We start from the raw sequence: 12,836 nt of genomic DNA, 5'->3' as shown, positions 1-12,836 counted from the left end.
CAAAGGCTGGTACTGCGGGAGGCTCGGTGCTGGATCTGTTTAGCAAGGAATAGATATCCATTTCCTAAAGGGAAAACCTTGCCTTTTTTGTCCCATGAAATTGGAAGGATATTCGAAGCCGTTCACATAAGTAGTCACAAATTACTTGATAATTAAAAAGGGGAAATAGGAACCCTATAATAAACTCTGCCACACCACTGTAACCACGTGGTCCACAGTACTGACATCCATTGCACACCCTCTGCAGTGATGTACCAAGAACACAGCATTACCATCTAGTCGGCAACGCGTAAGGTTAATCTAATCATGAGGCAACATCAGATCTACCCAAATTGAGGGACATGCTTCAGAACGTTTCTGTGCTCCTCCACAAATGTGTGTCATGAAATAGCACCCAGAGATAATCACCGTCAACGTATACAGCCTTCTCCAAAGTTACCTCTCACAACTCAGCTCATGTACATGCTTTTGTTTTACCTCCAATTCGGAGTTATATATATTATGTGCCAGAGGCTTCCACACACTGCTAATTTCATCTTACAACCACAAAGAACTGGACATCATTGTCACCCTTCCCAGCATAGAGATGAGAAAACTGAAGCTCCAGACCCTGGAGCTTCACACAGCTACTGAGATGTGGATCGTCTTTCCACCCTCCCCTCTCCTCCTCTGCCTACAAGGCCCATATCAAATGCCACCTCCTCCAGGAGGCTTTCCTACCCGACTTAAGCTACAATGAATCACCTTCCTCTGGGCCCCACAGCAAGCTGCAAGCCCCAGCAGCAATTGGTCTGCAGCCTTGAGAGCTTCTTCATAGTCAGAGTTAACAGTATTCTTGGCAGCATCTGCCTCAACCTGAGAGATCCTCTGGGCAGGTACTGTCTCCATCTGGGCAGCATCCTCTTGGGGCCTGGCCTGTCATAGGTGTTTCAGTTTTCCACCTTTGAACTGGATTCCAGGCAGGGCCATCAGATGTTTCCTTAAAATGAATCATCATCTGAGAAGGCTAAGACGCTCTCAGTTAGGTCTGATGCTATTCCTGTGCTGATTCTAGCTAGGACTGATCAAATCAGTCTAAATTTTCCTTGGGGTGATCCTCGGGCTCCCTTTTCCAGTTTTACTTTCTGAGACTCTCATCTGATGGGGACCTTCCAAAGGGAAGAGGAACGTGGGCGGTAAAACATCTTAGGCGATCTTCCTCCTCATTCAGGTGACGGATGGGTTTCAGAACTGGAAGGGAATTCTTAGCAGAAACACAATGGCTTTCAAAGACCAGGTAGGTAATAGGAGGTGGTAATAGGAGCCCCATGGGGCTTGTGGAGATGTGGAGAGATGTTCTGCCTGGAGGTGTCCACATTCAAAGCTAAAAATCATAGACCCAGACCCCTTAGCAATCCAGATTCTGTTTGTTACTCTTAAATCTAGATTCTATCTCAAACCCCTTTCAAATGGGGAGACTGTGATTTAAAAAGGAGAAGGGGGTTTGCACAGTGAGTCAGAAGAGTCTAGAATCATCAGTGTTTCCAAGCAACACATTTGTCATCTTTTTTCTCTTTCTCCCTCCCTTTCTCCAACTCTCTCTTTCAAATGATCACCTGAGAGCTTGCCTGGCCCAAGAAGTGGAATCAACGCTTTTGACGGACAGAATCATGTTAGGCCATCCTCTCCTCTTTGCAACAGATGGTGAACTGAGGCCCAGAGAGGTCAAATAACCCGCCCACATTACACAGTAACTTAGACAAGACATAGTAGAAGCTATATCTAGACAAGACATAGTAGAAGCCAGATCTCTGGGGTTCTCTTCAACAGGCAAAACAAGTTACTTTGTGTGTGAGGTGGGAGTAAAGGGAGAGTGGATGTTCCATATTTCTCCCTGTTGTGCAGTGGTTTTTATTATTTTGTTTCCTTTTTTTTTTTTTTTAATGTTTTGAAGAGAAAAGCAGACTGCCTCTGATTAGTTTGGTTTACTTTAACCGAGTGTTTTAAATTCCGTTCTAGTGCCTGAAAACAAACTTGATTGCCAATCGTAAATGGACTAAATAACAATATTTATCCTGGTTTCCTGAAGAGCTACCAAGGCTGCAGACTTGCCATTTAGTCAGATCAAAAACAAATGCCTGAACTATGTCAGACACATGAGGAATGTGGAGAGAAAGTCCCAAGATTCAACTGGGTGCTAGCCTTTGGCCCTCGGAGAGAGGAGAGATGCAGGTGCTCCTGGCCTATCCACATTGCAGGAGGGGTTTGCTACATCATCTGTTATAGGTAAACTTAAACCACATTCCCTACTGGGTTCAAGCCCAGGGCTCCCTTAACTAATTTTTTTAACCTCGATAAACAAACATAATTAAAAGAATTCTTTCACTCCACAAAAAGTTATTCAGCATCCTACTATGTACAAGGCACTCTTCTGGAATCCAGTGATGAATGAGATGAAAAAGGATGGTGACTGGGGAGGAGCTTAAATTAAGTTCTAACGTGTATGAAGGGTTTCCTGGCACCAAGCCCTTTTGGTAGATTATTTTCTCTTTCAAGAATTCTTTTGTTTCCAAATGGAAATAATTTCATTTTTCAAATGAAAACACAGCAGTTTAAAAAAATTAGTATCAATGCAAAAGAGCATAAAGAAGAAAGTTAAAAATTACCTGTTTTGTTTTTAACAAAAATGTTACATGAATTGATGAGTGGATGGATGGAAGGATCAGTATATGATTAAGCAACTATAGCAAAATGGTAACAATGTAGCATAAGCTAGGGTTGTACAGTTCTTTCAACTTTCTGTCTGCTTGAACATTTGCAAGCATATTGGGGACAAATGTGACCGTGTTTTATCACCGGCATCTCATCCACTGTATTATACTTCTAGGCTCATGGGTCCACCCCTCTCTCTTTTTTTAAAAATCACCTTCACCTTTGAGAATCTGAATTCTATGGACTGTTTTCCAGGAGACTGTATTACGTATTTATTATTTATTTAATCACATATTTTTCAATGTTTTGCATGCAGGAACTCACTCCTCACAATAACCCCAGGGGGGAAGTACTCTTATTATCCCCAACCTAAGTCTAAAATTGTGCATTCATCTTCACGGTCTTTCCCTAAACCCCAAGAGAAGACCCCTTGCTGGAGGGCTGGGACCTGGGACTGTGCTGGAGCAGTGGGGACAGAGGTTTATCTGCAGTCCCAGGACCTAGCCTAAGGCCTGGCAATGAATGTTTCTGAGTCAGTGAATGAACACCATACATGGTTGCACTAAGACTGCCATGTACTCAGGCTCTCCCCAGGTGACAACAAGGCATCTCTGAAAAAAACAAAACAAAACAAGGCATCTCTGCGGTCCAGGCCATGGCAGGCCTAAGCCTGGAGCAGGAGGTGCTCCCTGGAAAAGGGATAACTGAGTGATGTACCTGTCAGTTCCTCAAAGTTCACAGCATGAGTGTCTGACTCCCATTCTCCAGTGACCCACTCCGGTGACAGGTCCTTGGTGGGAACCAGTGATGCCCCCAGATTGAAGATATCCACGTCACGATGCTGTGATCTTACAGATGTCTCTGCCTCTGTCTCTGCCTCTTTCTTAGCTGTGTGACCTCAACCAAGTCGCTTAACTGCTCTGTGTCTGTTTCTCCACACCGAAACAGGTGAAAACAGTCCCTACCTTACAGGGTTTGGGGGAGGGTAAGAGAATCAATGTGTACAACATGCTTGGCTCATAGTAAATAAAAAGTAGTGGCTATTACTGCTATTTAAGTTTTAATGTGGGGACATAGGGCAATCTGCTGGTGCCAATTTTGGGGCCTTTCTCTCCAAAGCACCACCTCCTCTGGGGTCTTGTTAGGGCCCATTTACCATCGCAGGAAGCTCAGGTAGTTTAACTATTATTGATGCCTAATTCAAGAGACGAGGGCAACAGAGGGGAGGGTTGGTGTCCAGCTGAATCCACATTAAATAACAGACAGTCCTCTTCCACTGGCAACCTGGGATGGTGGAATCATCATACCATTTACCAGATAGTTCATTTGAAGCAAGATGCAGTCAGTAGTCCAGCTGGCCTCAGCATCTTCATCCATAAAATGGGGGGGCTGATAATAACAATGGTACCTAATATGATAAATTGTCAAGAGTGTTTCATCATAAATTGTACAGGGGATATGGGAACTAACATTTACTCATCCCTGTGGGCTAGGCACTGTACTATATTTAATTATAGTACTTGAAACAAATTCTATGTTGATTAGGTTTTCTTATCCTTATTTTGCAGATGAGGAAAGTGAGGAGAAAGATTACCGAGGGTCACACAGCTAGCAAGTGGCAGAGTTGGGACTCCAACGGACCTGGTCTTCCTAACACTGCCTCATTGACACCTCTACCGTACCACCCAGCCGTCCTAAATTGCCAGGCTCTGTCTGTGGCTGCCTTTAGCCCATGATCTTGGATCTATCACAGGTGACCCAGTGGTTGATCTCCCACTAAGCCTCAGAATCCCCAAGGTTGTACTTGTCAGATATTAAGTCAGAATCTCGGGGTGGGGGGTTGTGTATGTGGGGAATTAGGGGTCTTCATTTTAAACAAGCCCCACCTCTCCCTAAGTCTGAGGGCCACCAGACTTTGCTTTTCGTTTCTGGACATAAATGTCCATTCTCTTCATGCCAGAGGCTCCCTTTTTGTTTGTTAATCTTAGAGTAGTGAGGGCAGCGAGGGCATCCACAGAATGAAGAGTTTGAGAAATTGTGATGGTGCAGGTGCATTTTTTTCTTCCCTTTTCAAGGCTCCTTTAAGGTAGACATTGAAAAGTGTAGGAGGCCATGTAAAGCATACAAACTCTGGAGTCAGAATTGCTACTTCGGACAAGTTACTTAATCTCCAAGCCTCAGTTTTCCATCTGTAAAATAGGCATGCCAAAACTGATATTCTAGGATTACTGTGAGAATTAATTAAGTAAATTGTGCCAGTTTCTTGTCCCTCATAGCATTTACCACAGCATGTTTAAAATTTGTCTCCAGTTTCTAAGATGATGTCTGGCACAAATGTGGAAGAGATAACACTTGTAAAGCTAAAATCAGCTAGGCTCACAGCTGATCCTCAATGAATTAAAAAATATATATGTACAGGCATACATATATATGTACATGTATACACATCTGTGTGTGTAAAATGAGGAGAGTGAACTCTGAGGAATCAATGAGGCAGGTGATGGATGGTCGTGTGGGATGACACCGTATTTGTAATCTGAAGCTCTGGATTCAAATCCAACCTGGACCTGGCCAGCTCCGAGGTAGTGCCAGGGATGCTCACAGCTGGTTTCTCCTTTGGTGATTTCCCCTTTCCTTCTTGGTCTTCTAGGCAGCCTCAAGTCCTTCCGGGAAACATCCCATACATACCACAACAGCCGAGGGAGGTCCTGATTCCTCTCTGAGCCTCTTGTCCTCATCCTTGCAAAGGGTACAAGGCAGCAAGGGTTTGGGGGAGCCTTCAAAGAAAGCATCTGGAAACCCGGAAGCTTTTTACACACATGAGGAAGGGCGGAGGCGCTGAGTTTTACCAGTGTCCGCCCAGAAATGCAGAATTGCCAAAAGAAAAGCCCTAAGAGGGAAGGACACTTTCAAAGAAAATAAAGGTGAATGCCAGGCATGAGCTTTCCACGGGGAAGGGGGACTTCCCCGCCCCCTCCGCCCCCAGGTGCGCAGCCCGCGCCGCCCACCCCCGGCGCCAGGCAAGGGGCGACGCGCTCTAGGACCCGAGGAGGAAGAACTGCAGGGAGATCGTGCCTCCAGCGGGTGCTGCCGCGAGCGGCCGGCCGAGGGGGCTGGAAATGAAAGTAAAGCGCTCCGGAGCCACATGGACGGAGCTGCCGGGGCGGCGGCGCCGGGAGCAGGATGCGGCCGCCCGTAATTAAATAGCATTTACTCTTATTATTACTAATAATAATAACGTAATCATACCTCTAGTCATAGCATACCATTTATCGGGCTCGGCGCAGGCCCGCGGGGAGCGCAGCCCGGCCGAGGTGAGTGCTGCGTGCGGCCCGAGCCCGGCGGGGCAGAGGCCAGGGCCCGACCGCGAACCTGCGGCCGGCGCGGGAGGGCTTGGGGCGCCCGGGGACCGCGCCGGGCCGGGAGGCGGCGCGGGAAACCCTGGCCGGGCCGGGGCTGCGCGGGGCCACCCGGAAAGTGCATTTTGCAAAAATAAAGAAGTAGCCCCCCCCACCCCCCCTTTCCGTTTTTTGGGGGCTCCCCCTCCCGATCCCCGTGCCCTGACCCAAAGTTTCAAAGTTATTGTGCGACCGGGGGCACCTGCCGCTGGGTGATTTGGCTTCCTCAGCAACCCCCGGGGGGTGTCTTGGAATTTTCTTGCGTGGGGGGCTCTCTCTGCGTCCGGAGCTTTGGGGTGCGCGGATGCTTCGCCCGTCCGCGCGATGGGGGTCGAGGGGGTTGGGGGGGGACGTGGTTGGCAGCGCGCCCCTTCCTTTTGTGTGCGCCTTGGTCCCGCAGTGCCGGAGGTTGGAAGGACCGCAGCGCGGGCCGAGCACCGCGCCCGCCGACAGGCCGCTCCTGCCGGCTACGGTGGTCACGCGAGCCCGGGGATCCGGGGCCTGCGGCCGGCCCAGGGGAGGGGGCGGCAGCAACGGGGGGCGCGGTCGGGGGGGCATTTCCGGTCGCGAGATCAGTCGCTGGGCTCTGAGGCCTGCGAAGGGCCCGTCATCGGGACAGGAGCGCGGTGGCTGCGGGGGACAACTCCAGAGCCTGGGGGACGCCCCGGGGAGATGGGTGCCGGGGAGCCTCGGACCCCCTCCCGCCCTCAGCGGGCGTCAGGAACCCCTCCAGGCCTGCTCTCTCCTTTCGCGGCTTTCCCCTTAAAATCTGCCTGTCTCAAGTGTATATAAGGCGCCTGGTTTGGGGGTCTTTCACAGAGACAAAGTAGATTCCCAGGGGGAAAAATCACGTAGAAACAATTCACTGTGACAGACCCTGACGGCTGTGATGCCAAAATGGCCTTAATGGGGAAGAGCGGGGGCTGGAGAAGGAATGGAGGCTGGAGAAGGGGGCTGGCTGGGCCCAGAGTCGGGGCCTGGGGCCCACAGCAGCTTTGTCAGGGATTTCATTTCTCTGGGGTTGCTTACTGAGACTGGTTCCTGGGTACAAGACTTTGAACCCCAACTTTTTACCATTTTTCTTCGGCGCCTGCAATTCATGAGTCCCATGATAATAGCAGAATGCAGATCTCTGAATTTTCACACAAATGTGATAATTACAGTACATTTAGCAACTGTTGGACACAAAATTCCAGCAGAATCAAAAAAAAAAATTCCAGCAGAATCTTTAATTCTACTACCAAGACTTCCCCTTCCCTCTCCCCACATACAACCACACCCACCTTGGTGGTCTTTCCCCTTTTTCACTTCCCATAGAAATTGGACTGCAAACTAGAAATGATGCCTGGCCAAACACAGTTGGAGCAGGTTTGAGGTGTGGGCTTCCTTAAGCTGTGTCCAAGAGGGCTGAGATCTGAGAATAGGGGAGAGATTTTGTGGCCCCTGAGCTGGAGTGAGGTTTGTCTTCCATGGATGCTGTGAATTCTAGGCTGTTGGCTTTTTGTTTAGGATGGACACTTAAGAATGTGGGTTTTGGTGGATTATTGGGGGCTAAGAAGCTCTGTGGGATGAGCTAGTCTCTTGAGTCTTAGGTATAGGAAAGTTGAAGCGTCAGCAGGATTGGATTTGAGAATATGAAAATAATAATCCTTTAAATAGCACTTTTTAGTTTATAACAAAAGGGCTTTCACATATGTTGGCTCATCTGTCCTTCATAGCAACCATGTCAGCTTGACATTTTTCAGTCCTCATTTTCCAGATGAGAAACCTGAGGCTTAGAGAGTTGAAGGTCTCCCAGGAAAGTCACATAGGAGCTGGGATTCCTGCCTGATTTTCTGCCTCCAAACCTTCACCTTTCCCAGAGTCCTGGCTACCTTAGCAAGTTACTTTTCAAGGGCCTCTTGTGAGCATAGCGTGATGCTGCGGGGGCAGCCTTGGGTTGAGTTTGCCACTTAGAGGGGCAGGAGAGAGGTTAACTCTAGTGAACCAATGAGTGAACAAGGAAGTGGTCACTACGGGGTCAGTGTGGTGGCAGTGGAGAGAAGAAAGCTCTCAGGGTAGCCTGGGAAAGCTAGGGAAGGCTCCCTCCAGGAAGTGATCTTGAGCTTGAAAGAGTGTGGAGGCTTGGCCAGGGTGGAGAAGACGTAGGGAGTTCTGGGTTCACACAATTGCTTCCACACTGGGAGGCTGACATACATTCTAATTCTTACGGTGGCTCCATAAGGGATAGGCATTATTGTCTCCATTTCACAGATGAAGAAACTGAAGAACACAGGGTTTATGTGGCTGGCCTAAAGTCACCCAGCTGGATTTGAAGTCAGTCCTGTGTGACTGTTGAGTGTGCTACCTGGTGTCAGAATCAGATCACCTCCATCCCAAGTATGTGGACAAGAACAGAGACCAAGACAGTCTGAATTGGCAGATGCTTCAGGGGTGGAGCCTTAAGCTTAAAAGGTCAGCAGGCTCCGCCAGGCCGGGGAGTTTCACAGAACTAGCCCTGCATCCCACGGCCTCATGGGCTGGCCCAGTACAGGTACCCTCAGGAGATTTCAGAAAGCATGACTGGAGCAGGCACAACAGTGGTGGGAGCACGGAGATTAAGTTCACTGCCCGAGTGCCTGCCAGGGCCCAGCTCGATGCCTCAGGAGCTTACAGCTTGGAAAGGAGAAAGTTATGGATAATTAACCTGAGCTTCCCAAGGACAGGAACTGGGTCTGACTCAGCCTCTGTGTCCCAGGCCCCAGTGGAGGTGCCAGGAGGACACATTCAGCCATTGTGTTGTCAAATTGAATTATGCCCAAGTGTAGCGGAAGAAGATTGATTTTGCCCTGGGGGTGGAAGGTCTTCTGAGAAGAAGTGCCATTTAAACAATTTGAAAGATGGGTTGAGAAAGGCCAGAGAAAGGGCATTCTAAGGAGAGGCATTGAGACAGACAAAGGCAGGGCAGTGGAAGGTAGGAGCAGGCAGATCAGCTGCTATAGCCACGGTGTGGGGGCAGGTGTGAGTTCAGGTTGAAGACAGGCTGTGCCACCATGGTCCCTTGGGTTCTCCAGGCCCAAATTTCCTTTTCTGAAAATGAGCCCTAAGATTTGATGATGTTTGGTGGTAACCTCTGGGAGAAGCCCAGTGCCCAGGGATCAGGACAGGAGACTCAGAGGAGAGGAACTAGAGAGGTTTAAATTAAAAAAAAATAATAATTCAACAAACACCAACCCAGCAATTAGCTAGTGGCCAGCTGTTGTGAGTGCTTTTTCCAAGAGGAGCTTGTTACCTTTATACTAGCCCTATAGGTGAGTGCTATAATTATCCCCATTTTACAGATGAAGAAACCGAGGCACAGAGAGGGTAAGTGACATTGTGTTGGTGGCAGGGTTAAAGGGCAAACCCCAGGCGGTCTGGCTCTTGAGTTGGCCCCGTGGGGGACTAGGTTAGGTTGGGAGGGAGGGAGGGAGGTAGACGAGACTGATGGGGCCGCAGAGGTGAACTTCAGACAGCAGAAGGTGGAGGTGTCCTCTGAGGAAGTCTGGCTGCAGCCGAAGCAGGAGCCTCAGCCTGGGTTGATGGAGTGACTGCTACGTGTCATCTCCCAGGCGCCTCCACAGAAGCCAGCTCCTTTCATCACGTTTAATGGCCCATAGAAAACAGGCTCGTTTTCCTTCCCCTGTCATCACCAGCTCTGGGGCTCCTTCCCACCTTATTTATTTCTCCTAGTAAGTCTGCTTCTTTGCAGGTGCCCTGATGGCTTCTGCAGGTGTGTCAGCGCTGTTTTCCCATCAGGCCACGGAGGCCCAGACGGAAGGGGCAGGAGCATTTCTGCATTCAGGAGCCACCTGTAGTCACTTCAGTTCAGCAGCAATTCCTGAGGCCTGAATCAGGCTAAGACAAGGGCTTGACAGTGATAGTGGCAGTAGTGACAGCAGCCGCCGTGTCTGGACCGCTGCTGTGTGCCTGCACCGTGCTTGCGCTTTCTGAGCTGCCTCTTACTGAATCCACTTAATAACACTATGAGGCAGGAACGATTATTAGCAGCCCCATTTTGCAGATGAGGAGACTGAGGCTCCAAGATCACAGGACTGAGGTCGAGCAGGGGGTCAGACGGAGCCAGGCCGCTAGGACTGCCAAGTCCGAGGACTTAGCTGCCGTGCAGAAGAGATGCCTTCAAGTTCTTTCTGTCTCCATGGAGTGCTTTTCTTACCTGTCTGGAAGGCCTACTTATCTAACACTTGTCTTGTGATTTTGCCCACAGTCTCTCATTAACCCTCATGATAATCGTTCAAGGTAAGAGAGGTTCCTGTTTTTCAGAAGAAAACTGAGGGGTCACCCACCCTCCATTCTTCCTGTCCTGTCCACACTGTGACTCAGGACAGGAGCCAGAGGTTAGATTCCCTGAGTCCAAGAGCCAGGGTCAGCCAGCAAGCATGCATTGAGCACTTCCCTGGGGGCTGCAGGCAAGGTCAGGGCTCTGACCCTTCGGGCTTTTCGGGGGCTCATCTGTGCTCTCGTTCTCTGGAGCATATTCCGTGTTATACCCTGTCCCTCTGCAGGCAGAGGAACCCAGGGCAGGGAGTTCAAAGTCCTGGCTTTCGTCCCCAGCTCCAGTACACAGTAGCTGCGTGAGCTGGGGCACCATCATTTCGTCAGTCTTGGCCTCAGTCTCCTGTCCTCTTGCTGATTCAGCCCCATCTGCCTTGACTTTGCTCCGAGACTCAAATGAAGGAACTCTGAAGGCTGTAGAGCCTGCCCAGGCTGTGCTCCCCTCTGAGTGAGACAGCCCGCACGCTGTCTGTGGGGTGTGTAACTATTCTGACTTTAAACTGAGCACCCAACCCTGCATCTCCTTTCTCTTGCCTTCTGAAGCAGCCTGCACTCTGTCTATGGAGTATGTATCTCTCTGAATAATTCTACCTTTACTCAAAAAAAGACCACCCAGTGTGAGGGTGTGGTTGTGGTTGCCAGGGAAATTTAATAACCTCCAGAATGTTCCTGAATCTTCTCCACTGCTCACCATAATTTGGGCCTGGACTACTGCAGTAGCCTCCTAACCAGTCTTCCAGCTTCTCTTCTTGTCATGCATCCTCAACGCAGCAGCCAAAGGATACTTCTCAAGATTTAAGTGAGACCCTGTCCCTTCTCTGCTGAAAACCTCCCAGCGGTGTGCTGACACACCTAGAACCCAGCGCTGGCTCTCCAGCGTGGCTGTGTGTAGCTCTCTGACCAGCCTCAGCCTGTGCCTGGCACCTTGCTTCCTACTTGGCCTGCCCTCACTCCAGTGTGCGGCCTCACTGCCCTTCTGTCTTTCCCTTGAATTCTAAGCTTGTTCCCACCTCAGGCCACTGCCTTTGCCATCCCCTGTGCCTGGTGTGCCCTTACCCACCTCCCATGTTCCCATGATTGGCTCCTTGTCCCTCTTAAATGCCACCTTCTCAGAAGGGCCTGCCCTAAGCTCCCAGCCCCTACCCCCATCACTCCCTGCGACGTGTCCTATTTTAGTTTCTTTGTAACTCTTATCTGTATCTTTGCTTATCTTGTGCATTTAACAGGGACCTGTTTATTTGTTTTTCCATACCTGGACCACAAAGCTCCCCAAGGCCAGGGACTTTATTAACCTTGTTCCCCAGCATCTAGCAGAGCCATCGAACAGGAAGGTGTTCTGTGGTTATTTGTTGAATAAATGAATAATAGTAGCAGGGTGGTCCAGAACAGCCCTTGCCAAAAAAGAGTGGCCTAGAAAGAAACCACAAAGAAATCTGTGTTGACTGATTAAAAAGTACTCAGGATAATTTTGAAAGTTGCCAAGCATTCTCTGACAGTGCCCAGTTCAGGAGAAACGCAAATTTCAGACCTACTGGTGTGTGTGTGTGTTGGGGGATGGGGGCACTATTTAAATCTGCAAAATAGTCTTACAAGGTAGGTGTCATTAGCTACATCTTGCAAATGACAAAATGGAGGCTCGGATTGATGCCTGGAGAACCAGTGTGGGACAGGGCTGGGACTGCAACCCAGCTCAGGGCTCTGCACTTCCCCAGCCTGTCTCCTGGCAGTGACGCAGGCAGAGCAGCCCATGAAACTCTTGGTGCCCAGGTGGTACGACCACAAAGATTTCTGCTCCCATGAACAGAGCAATGACTTCTCAATTGCTCAGAAAAGAAGAATGATAAGGCTCTGAGCTCTGGGATTCTGGGCAAGTTGTGTGTTTTTTGGTTTTTTTTTTAAAGTATACTTGCCCATAATTCCCAAGGGTTTTACAATGAACTTACGTTACTTTTCTATTAAAAAAAAAAGTTATTGTTTAAATGTCTCATTTCAGTACCTTGGTGGGTGGGTGGTGATGGAGAACTGGAGTGGAGCCTGGGCCCCTGGAGAGGCAAGTGGGTTTGAACTCCTCTGTGCAGTTTGGCCCTCAGGTTGTTGGTAGCGACAGACAAGATTAAGAAAGTAAAAGCCCTTTGTAACCAGAATGCTGTAGGCGGGTGAGGGTTATGCATTGCGACTGACTCTTAGTTTGGCTTTTGATGGGGCAGTGGGGGAGGCCTGGGGCAAGTTTCCTGAACTTTGGTTTCTGTTCAAGGTGACCAGTTAACAGAAAACAAAGTGCAGGTTACTGAGTCCTGTGGGCATCCATTGCCCGTCCATTCCAGAAGGTTCCCGGTGGAGCCCCAGGCCACACCATACCTGCAGCCTTTCTCCCCGGCAGCAGAGGGGCCTTGGGCCAGTCATGGATCCCTTCAAGACTCGTTTTTTTTGTTG

The 12,836-nt window shown here is 49.4% G+C and overlaps 1 protein-coding gene across 5 annotated transcripts in view; it reads left to right on the top strand.

The window, feature by feature from the left end:
* The first annotated feature begins 5,594 nt into the window (after positions 1–5,594).
* Positions 5,595–12,836, top strand: part of ZC3H7B (zinc finger CCCH-type containing 7B) — a 49,880-nt gene continuing 42,638 nt past the window's right edge. Inside the window, exon 1 of one of the 5 annotated variants that reach the window (XM_064491408.1) lies at positions 5,595–5,615. The gene's annotated coding sequence lies outside the window, so the exon portion shown is untranslated. Of the gene's footprint in view, positions 5,616–5,661; positions 6,006–12,836 lie in introns of those variants that run through there. The other 4 variants (XM_064491412.1, XM_064491413.1, XM_064491411.1 and 1 more) reach the window with 4 other exon arrangements.

This window comes from Camelus dromedarius, chromosome 11 (assembly GCF_036321535.1).
Source record: "Camelus dromedarius isolate mCamDro1 chromosome 11, mCamDro1.pat, whole genome shotgun sequence".
Lineage (NCBI taxonomy): Eukaryota > Metazoa > Chordata > Mammalia > Artiodactyla > Camelidae > Camelus > Camelus dromedarius.
Note: the sequence above shows the minus strand (reverse complement) of the source record. Positions and strands in the feature narration are given on the sequence as shown.